Source organism: Peromyscus leucopus, chromosome X (genome assembly GCF_004664715.2).
Source record: "Peromyscus leucopus breed LL Stock chromosome X, UCI_PerLeu_2.1, whole genome shotgun sequence".
Taxonomy (NCBI): domain Eukaryota; kingdom Metazoa; phylum Chordata; class Mammalia; order Rodentia; family Cricetidae; genus Peromyscus; species Peromyscus leucopus.
The window spans coordinates 12,559,364-12,569,698 of NC_051083.1; the positions used below are offsets into that span (position 1 = coordinate 12,559,364).

Sequence of the window (10,335 nt, forward strand, 5' to 3'; positions counted from 1 at the left end):
TGGGCTGCGTGGTAGCTGTACTGGCCAGGGCGATTGCACGTCCCTTTCCCCTCATTTATTTCAGTTCAGACATCTGTGGCACAGGCCAGCAGTGCCCAGCCCAGGCTGGCATTTGCACAGTGCTGAGTGCTGCTGGGAAGCCTTGCTGCTCAAACCTGAACCTCTGCACACCCACTTTAGCTAGGGATCAGTGGATCCTAGCACTGAGGGAGCTGCCCTGTGATACTTGGACCAGGTCACCAAGGCCACCTGTTCCCTCCAGACTGGAGCCTCAGGGTCTGCCTTTGGGTTATCTGTAGCATTTAGCTGTCTCAAATCAGAACTTTTTTGTGTGTATTTATTTAATTTTCATCAGCTCCATACATGTATACTATACATTGTGATCATATTCCCCAACCCCCATGAAAGCCTTTAAAACAAACAAACCCCAAACAACAACAATAACAAACACAAAAGAAGACCATAGAATTTTTAAGAGGTAAGCCTAGAAGGCAGAAGTAGGTCACTAGGGGCAGGTCTACATATGTGTGTGTGGGGGGGGTGCGGGGGCAGGTGTTGTCACGATGCACATGTGGAGGTCAGAGAACAGCTTTCCAGAGTGGGATCTCTCCTTCCATCATGGGGATTCGGGGCACTGAACTCAGGTCATCAGGCTCTGTGGCAAGGACCTTTACCTGTTGAACCATCCTGCCAGCCTAAGGAAAGTTTTTGGTTTTGTTTTTGTTTTTTAAATACTAGGAAAAAAAGACAAAAAAAGGAAAAGAAGAAAGTAAAGCAATTTGGTTACTGGGCAAAGATATGAGAAAAGAGGGCAAGTGAGGATTCCATCAGGTCCTGGATGATGCTGGGCTGCTTTAGAGCGTCATTATGGGGAAGGCCAGCAAGGAAAGATCCTTTGAAACCATCTGTTTCTGCAAAAGGGCCAGGTGCCACCCTGACAGATGGGCACCAGAACTAGCTAGGCATGGAGCCAGCTAGTTCTTGGCCAAATGGCAGAGAGTCTCTTAGCTCATGTGAGCACCACCCAAGCCTGGCCAAGATGTGCCCACAGGGGCACATGACTTACATCATTCTGCCTTTCGAGGCAGAGTTCAGTGGGGTGCTTAAGCCTTACATGAAGGCAACTGTCAGGAAGTGGGCAGAAATGCTGGACTTTGCCCACTCTTTGCAGCTTAGAAAGGGGAACACTTTCTTTACACTGTTGGAAACTGCCTGTTACAGCAGAATCAAACATTTCCCATAACAGTTTTCTATATTTCATAGTAATGTAAAGTGGTCTCCTCTAAACCACAGGGTTACAGGACCCCCGAATGGATTCCCCAAACTGCAGCTAGTACCCAACCATAACCACACTGTGTTTTTTCTATATACACATATCTATGATAAGTTTAGTCAGTTAATTTTTGCCGCTGAGGATGATCCCACACGTCTGATCCCCCCATGTTTACCTCCCAAGCCCTGGGATTATAGGTACGCACCACCACACTTGGTTTACACAGGCTGGGGATTGAAATCAGGGCTTAGCGCCTGCTAGGCAAGCATGCTGGAAGCTGAGCTGCAGACGCAGCCAGTTAATGAATCTTTTAATGTTGCTTTTTTGGGGGGAGGGCAGTATTGGGGATTGCAACCAGGGTCTTGCACACGCTAGGTTCTATCTCCCACCACCCATGCATCTTCAAATAACTTGATTTCCTTGAATGTTAAATTGTCTTTATTGTGCCGTGAAGTCCATCACATATAATTTAGGATTGTTTTTACTATGTCACTTACCACTTCCATCACTGCAGATCAATAAACATATGAGCATATTATTTTGAACATGCTGAGGCATTATCTCAAATGTTTTCTGAGTATTTTAGTATTTAGGGAGGTCCTCTGGGGGCCAATGTTGGCATTTTCATAAATACAAAGTATAATTTATGACACAAGCTTTGGACTCCAAAGTCTTATTTTGAACTCTGTTGTCACCTTACTAGTAGGTGGCCTTGGGCAAGATGGAATTTTGGGTCCACATTGATAAGGTGGCTCCATTCTGACCTTTTCCAGATTCCTGGGGGTTCTTGTACAAATCCATAGGGTCCACATGCATAACATCCCTTTGGCAACTCTGAAGTTCTGTGAAATGACAGTTATTGAGGAGTCAGTGGAGCAAGCCCCCTTGAAAACGACATTTATGCCTGTCCTAAGGAACTTTTGACCGAAACAGGCTAATATAAAGTGACCGATTAAGCAAATGAAGACCTAACAACACACCCTATGTTCCGAGCCTATTCTACTGAGTCTTTGGAAAGAATTCCTTTTAAGGGGACAATTCTAGGTCAGAGGGGATATATTGTTAGTCCCATACAAACAAGATGCAACTACTAATTTAATTTTAATTTTAAAAATTGGAGAATTTTGCCCCCAAGAGTGCATTTGTGTGTGTGGAGGGGGTGGGGGTGGGGGGGATGTATGTGGTGCATTTGAGATTGAACCCAGGGCCTTACACATGTTAGGCAATCATTTTGCCATTGAGCTGTTTCCCGAACAAGAGTGGTTTGTGTATGTGACTGTCTGCATGCATGCCCTACATGTGTGCCTAGGTGTGCTTACCTATGTATGTGTGTGCATGTTGAGGCCAGAAATTGACTTCTCCACCTTATTCTTTTGGGACAGGGTCACTCACTACACTTAGAGCTCATGGTTTTGGCTACATTGGCTGTCCAGAAAGCCCCCTACACCTGCCTGTTTCTGGGTTCCCCTACTCTTAGCTCTGAGGTTACAGGTGTTCACTGACACACCCAGCTTTTAAGTGAGTATGGGGATTTGAACTCAGGTCCTCCAGCTTGCACAGAAAGCACTCTACCCACCGAACCATTCCCAAGCTCCAAGAGTGCCTTCTTTAATCTACGTGTATTTGAATAAGAATTCTATACGAATAGAACGTATATCTTAAGACAGGAAAGTGAGAACCAGTTTACGCTACATAGAACGTCCAGGTGATTCAAATATACCCAGCTCTACCATTTAGGCAGGAGCAGCGAATCTGTTTCCAGAGCCATCTGTAGGGTAGCGTTGAGTCGCCTTAAAAACGGACTTTTTTTTTTTTTTTTACATGTATTTGTGTGTGCATGTGTGTGTGTGTGGGCCTGGTCCATGATTCTTATGTGCAAGCCAAAAATCACCTTGCAGGAATTGGTTCTCTGTCCACTGTGTGGGTTTCAGGGATTGCACACAGGCACCTTTACCCACTGAACAGCTCGTCTACCTGCCCCTGTCTACTTTTTAATGGCTCGCTGACCATTCCGCCACCTCACGAAGGCCTGGGCATTTTGATTGCTGAGGCTCTGAATAGCTGCCACTTTCAGTACTTTTAGCAGGTGACCCAAGTCTGTTCCCAAAGGAGTCACAGCCTGACTTTTTTCTTCACGTGGTAGTTTGAATGTAATTGACCTCCATAAGCTCACATGGAGTGGGACTCTAAGGAGGTGTGGCCTTGTTGGAGTAGGTGTGGTCTTGTTGGAGGAAGTACATCACTGTGGAGGTGGCCTTTGAGGTCTTCATTCCTCAAGCTATGCCCAGTGTGGACATAGACTTCTGCTGTCTGTGGCTCAAGATGTAGAAATCTCAGCTCCTTCTCCAGCACCATGTCTGCCTGTGTGCTGCCATGCTCCTGCCATGATGGTAATGGACTAAACCTCTGAAACTGTGAGCCACCACCTCCAATATTTTCCTTTATAAGAGTTACCATGGAGGGCTGGAGAGATGGCTCAGAGGTTAAGAGCACTGACTGCTCATCCAGAGGTCCTGAGTTCAATTCCCAGCACCCACATGGTGGATCACAACCATCTGTAATGAGATCTCAAACCCTCTTCTATATACATAATAAATAAATAATTAAAAAAAAAAAGAGTTAACATGGTTACTGGGCGGTGGTGGCACTTGGGAGACAGGTTGATCTCTGTGAGTTTGAGGCCAGCCTGGACCGTTACACAGAGAAACCCTGTCTCAAAATACCAAAAAAAAAAAAAAAAAAAAAAAAGGAGTTGCTGAGGTCACAGTGTCCCTTCACAGCACTAGAACCCCTAAGATAATCACTACCAAAGTGACTTTGCCTCACTCCTTGTCCTCTATTGTCGCAGTTTACTTGGGTTGGGAAATGCTAATGTAGGCTCAGTCACAACTTCCAGCTCAATGACATCTGTGGTATGGCATGAGACTGTCTGTCCTAAGTCCCAACTTGGAACTGAAGACTTTCGTGTGTTGCCAATTCGACATTAACTCTAATAGTAGGAATGTTAGCGATGATTTCTCCAAATGTAATCTGTACAAAAATAAAAAATAAAAACTGTGAGTTTTCCAGCATTATCTAACCCCTGAATTAAAACCCCCATTTCCTGGCTTCCAAAGAGTTTGGCAAAAAATACTTCAGAGAAAGAAAGAAAAAAAAAAAAAAAAACCAATCGAAAACCAAACCCCTCCAGTCCGGTGAAGGCCTCGTCAGCCCTCAGTGATTCTCGGAGCTAGGCCCATGTCTTGTTCTGTGACTCCTTTTGGAGCTGTTGGGACTACAAGTCCCAGCAGTTTTCCATGTCATACTCCTGGGGATGGAGTGAGCTGGAAGTGAGTGGCCGCTGTGGCTGCACTCTATGATTAGTGGTATTTATGTGAGTATGTGTGTATTTATTTTTGAGGCAGGGTCTCACTCAAACACCAAGGCAATCCTCCTGCTTTAATCTCCCAAGTATTGGGATTGTAGCCATGAACTACCACATATTTATAGGGTTTTGCTATGTGGCCCAGACTGGCTACAAATTCATGGTCCACTTACTTCCACATCAAATTTAACTTATAAATTAGTAACATCAAAAAATCAACAACAGCCAGACAGTAGTGACATACGCCTTTAATTCCAGCCCTCTGGAGGCAGAGACAGGAGGATCTGTGAGTTTGAGGCCAGCCTGGTCTACAGAGTGAGTTCCAGGACAGCCAGGGCTACACAAACTGGGGGAAAAGGCAATAACTAATAGCAATGTAGCAAGAGCACAACAGTATACTGAGAGAGAAGCTATTTGGGAGATGGTACGCTTCAGTCAGTAATCCCAGGAACTCGGGAGTATCACGTGAGCATGAGTTTGAGATCAGCCCAGGCAATATAGAGACTAGCTCAAGGAAGTAAACGGATTTAAAACTTAGGAGTTGTTTATTTCTGTAATTTTCCATTCAATATTATCAAACTTCAGTTGGAAAAACAATGATTGCTCAGAGAATACTGTGGGCTGGAGGGGGAGAGAGGCTTCGGTGATTTAATGCACGGACTGAGTTCTGTTCCCAGCCCCCACACCAGGCGATTCACAACAGCCCATAACTTCAGCTCCAAGAGCTCCGACACCGTCTTCTGGCCTCCGGACAGCTGTACTCATGTGCACATACCCACACACAGATACAGATACATAAACACATACTAAAAAAGAAAAAAAGAGAGCACGATGGAATTTTAGGCACTACATGACATTTGCTAAGAATATCAAATTAAGTGACCTAGTACACACAAAAGGAGCCATGTGAGGTGACAGACAGGACTGTATACATATGTCAAAACCCCGTGTGTCTCATCTTAAATACACACAGTGTTTATCTGTCACTCATACCTCAGCAAAGCCGAGGAAACATTTCACCATGATCTTTGGTCTAGGAACTATTCTAAAAGGTAGGTGGGTTGGCCTTAACATGGTATCGTGTATGATTTGATAATGTGACCTTAGGAGTTCTTTTAGAAAAATATTCAAAAGTCACATGTGGGTCAAAAGCTCCTCGTGTGTAACTAGAGACGGCTAATAATACTTGTTCTGGAAACTTCCTTATTTCCTTTCCTGTTTTCTCAAGTTGAATGCATGCATTGATAACATTTGTTTTTGCCTTTGTTTCTTTTCAAGAGGAATCCATCCATGCCTGTGGTAGCTTCTAGATGGCCACAAGGCTCACCCCTTCTTTCATCTGTGCTGTTTCCATGGGACTCTGCAGTGCCTTCTCACAGCGGGTGTGTCAGTCTGTGTCACCCCACTTCTGGATGGTAGCTCAGTCACGTGACTTGCTTCAGCTACTGGGCTGCTAATAGCTGTGACAGAGAAGCTCAAAGCGGCTTGTCTATTGTGGCTTCTGGCATCTCTAGGATGTATGTCCCAGCTAGCTCGCTGGATGGTGAGGGATGTAGGAGGCAGAGCTGAGTTGAGACCAACTACATCAGCCATCTACCAGATGGCCCTCAACTAGGCATGTCCAATCGAATGCAGGAGCACTTGCTGTTGCACGTCCCTGGCTTCCAAGTGAATGTTAGGCAGCCTGATGATAGGAACTGCCTGAGACCTCCAAAAGCCTAAGGCCTGTATTTGGTCCACAGGAGAAGAGAAATGGGTTTTCAAATGCCCGCACTGGTAATGTTGGTGGAGGAACTGGTGTCTCATTTGTCTCCAACTACAGCAGGCCCATCAGAATCTTAAGTCTACAAATTAAGCCATATTACAAGTACGTCTGATTCAATAAAATGACCATCCATCAGATCTTAAAAGACCCTTTAGAAAAATCTTCAGAAGTCATATGAGGGCCCAAAGCACCACATGTGTAACTAGGGCTAGCTAATGTTTATTCTGGAAACTTCCTTATTTCCTGACTTACAGAATTTCCCCCTTGCGGACTCAGCATTCACAGCCTAGGTCCCTAACAAGCATCTCTGCACCCACATAAGAGGCATTTCATAGGTACTCAGAGCAAAGTCATAATTCTTCAATAGTTCAATATTATGTATGTTGTCTCTCCTGATGAATAGAACCCTTTTTCGTCCTGCCATTAACAAACTTGGATTCTCTCAAGTGACTGGAGAGCACTTTGCAAGCCCGAAGTTCCAGAAAAACCTGTTAAGTAATAGCAACAATAAAAGCTTATTAGCCATTTCAGACTCTGAATCAAGACTTTCCATCCTTTGCATCCAATTAGATGGGTTATGTTCTTAAGGAACACGTAGCGTTACACCTCTCTTCCCTTCCAGATTGGGAATAGAAACATGGTCAAGACTCTGTAAGAGACCCACAAATGTGCATCTAAATAAAGATGCCTTTGGGATTGCTTTTCGCCACTGCCTTGGTCCCCTGGAGGTTGGGGGTGATGTTAGTAAGAAAGCCAATGTTTGGAGGAAACTCATATATATCAGTTGTTTCAGGGATATTCCCTTTTAAAATTATTATTTATTATTATTATTATTATCATACATGTGTATGATGATTGTGTGTGTGTGTGTGTGTGTGTGTGTGTGTGTGTGTGTACACACCATGACATGAGTGTAGAGGTCAGAGAACAACTTTGTGGAGTGCTTTTTCTCCTTCCACATTTATGTGAGTTTTGGGGATGGAACTCATGTCACCAGGGTTCCGTGGCAAGAGCATCTTACCAGCCCCTAGGGATAGTTTCCTGTTAAGGCCTTATCCCCACCTGCAGTATGAGGCTGCTACAGAATTACTCCTAAATTACATGGAAATGGGATCCGTGGGCCGCTGAACAGCTGACTTCGGCTTCAAACTGAAATGCTTAGCTTCAAGACCCCAGCCTCTCATAAGCCCTGTCCCACCACTCTTGCTTAGAGACCTATGTCTGCTTGTTCAGTCGAGTGGTCGGTCACGTGTGATGGGTCCAAGCCAAACCCTGCTACTTACACACTGGCCCGCCTGCCAAGACTTGAGAAGACAGAAAGAACGGAAGGCTCACAGTCTCCATCTAGATTGCCAGTTGAAGCAATGCTGTTTGGGATATATTGGGTTAAAAACAGGTCAGCATGCCAATCAGTCTCATCTGCTTCTTTTTACCATTTTTTTAAAAACTTTGTGACAAGGCCTCAGTAGGTAGCCTAGGCTGGCCTTGTACTCATAGAAATCTGCCTCTTCCTGCCTCCTGGGCCCTTGGATTAAAGGTGCATGCCACTGTGCCCAGCTCTCTCTCTCTCTCTCTCTCTCTCTCTCTCTCTCTCTCTCTCTCTCTCTGTAAGAAAACTGTCATTTATGTTCCTGGGGAACAGGAAGAAAGGAAGATCAATATTAGGGTACGGCAGGACGGTGGATGATCTAGCAGTCTGCCTTCAGGTTGGAAGGCAGGAGGGAGTGAAGAATTAGGGCTGGGAAATGGTTTAGCCAGAGGATCATGCGATCATGAGGACCTGGGTTAGGGTTCTAGCACCCATATAAAAAGCTGGGTGCAGAGGTGTACATCTTAAATATTATTGCTGTTAGTGAGGGGCAGAGGCAGGCGATCTCAGGAGCCTGTGGCCAGCCAGTCCAGCTGAACTTGTTAACTATAGGTTCAGTGTGACTTACTATCTTAGAAAATAGAGAGTGACTGAAGACACCTGATGATGTGCACCTCTGGCACCCCCACACCCCTTGTCCCCATTAATCAACAAGTTGGCTTGGAAACCCAGGACAGCCATGTAGTGCGTAGTGGGAGTTTTGTGAACAATAGGCCGCAGAGACAATGGTGGTCCTATAAAATTATGTGAACTGAAAAATTCCCATTGCCTAATGACATTATAGCCATCGTAGTCTGTGAAAATGCATGCCATGATGTTGGCCTGGGTGACAAAATCAACAACACAGTTCTCAAAACTTGTCCCTGTCATTAAGTGACACCAACCATATAGCAGCACTCTGGCTTTTGTTGTTGTTGAGACAGGGTTGTTGTGTAGCTCAGTGTAGTCAGACTTTTAGGTCGGGACCATCAGCTCCCCATTAATGACATGGAGATTTATTAATTATGAAAGCTCGGTCTTAGTTTAGGCTTACTTTCTTTCTTTCTTTCTTTTTTTTTTTTCGAGACAGGGTTTCTCTGCGTAGCTTTGCACCTTTCCTGGAGCTCACTTGGTAGTCCAGCCTGGCCTCGAACTCACAGAGATCCGCCTGGCTCTGCCTCCTGAGTGCTGGGATTAAAGGCGTGCGCCACCACTGCCCGGCGGCTTAGGCTTATTTCTAACTAGCTCTTATAACTTAAATTTACCTATATCTTTGAATCTATGTTCTCTTACGTGGCTCGGTTAACTTAACTCTGTACTGCCCATCCTGCTTCCTCTCCATCTTGCTGACAACCCTGCCTTTCTTCTTCCCAGCATCCTCCGTGCCTGGAAACCCTGCCTAGCTATTGGCCATTCAGCTTTTTATTAAACCAATCAGAGTGACACGTCTTCACAGTGTATAAAAAGATGATCCCACAGCAGCTCAGCGAGCCTGAGTTTGCAGCCGTCTTTCTGCAGCCTCCTGAGTAGCTGGGAGCTGGGTTCACAGGCACGAGCTGCTGTGACCACCTCCACAGCCCTCTGTGAACGAACGAACGAACGAACGAACGAACCTACCAGAGAGCCAGAGTCTTTCCAACACTGTCCCCAGCCTGCCACAGCAAGCAGCTGCTTCCGGTGTGAATAGATCACTGTGACTGGGTTTCGGGCTTTCGAAATTCTTTGGTGGGGTCTTGTCAAGAGCTGGTAGAATCAACAGCAGACAGCTGTGGGAATGGAGCCTACAGGGCACCTAGGGGTGGCATCAAGCTTTTGGATGACCACCTACCACAGTTCAGAAAGGGCATCCCTTACCTTGCTCACAGTCTCTGTCACACACAGGGTCCCCCAGGAAGCTGACTCTAATGGCGTTCCATGTGCAGGATTCTTAGTAGTGAGAGTCCACAGATCCACGTTTGAGGGAGAGGAGAAGCCAGCAGCAGGCAGAAGGGGAAGTTACCCCATGATGCAGTCTTTAGGGAAGTCCACTAGGGCGAGTCACAAAGACAGCTGATGTCTGAAACTGGTCCAAGGCGGAGCTAAGTTGGTCCAGTCCTCACACCTCCTTTCTGCTCATCACTGGATGTAGGAGCCCTTGGGAGAAAATGGGACCATGGCCAGAGTGTCTAAGGTACCTCTAAGGACTTGAGAGCCAGGGTCAGATGTCTGTTGAAGGCGTCCTTGTAGACAGGAAACCCTTCTAAAGCAGTCACACCTGACTGGAAGCTCATGGGGCTTGCCTTTTGCCTTTTGATTCTTAGTGTGGTTTGCCACCAAGAGTGTCCCTCCCTCAGCCATTTGCCAAGTTCATGGCCTGCCCTCTTGCATGGCAAACTCTCCAAAGAGGTCGGGAAGGTGCTCCGTTCTGTGGGATGTGCTCTGAGCCAGTGGTGCTGGTCCAAATGCCCGGGGCAGTGATGGAGGTGAGGGTTTGCGGAGGTGGTGAGAGCCAGGGTCAGCTTGGAGACCGGATGATTGGATGCAGGAAGGCCGTCACCTCTGCTTCTCCCTCTGTCTTTCTTAGGCGAGTCGATCTTTTTTTTTTT

At 46.0% G+C, this 10,335-nt stretch overlaps 1 long non-coding RNA gene across 2 annotated transcripts; it reads right to left on the reverse strand.

The window, feature by feature from the left end:
* Nucleotides 1–5,163: 5,163 nt before the first annotated feature.
* On the reverse strand, nt 5,164–10,335 carry LOC119086650. Of its 2 annotated transcripts, XR_005089997.1 has the most exons (3): nt 9,605–10,335; nt 7,686–7,769; nt 5,164–6,890 (listed from the first exon to the last, which is right to left on the reverse strand). It is a non-coding gene; the product is annotated as an uncharacterized LOC119086650 (long non-coding RNA). The 2 variants fall into 2 exon arrangements; XR_005089998.1 differs by lacking the exon at nt 7,686–7,769.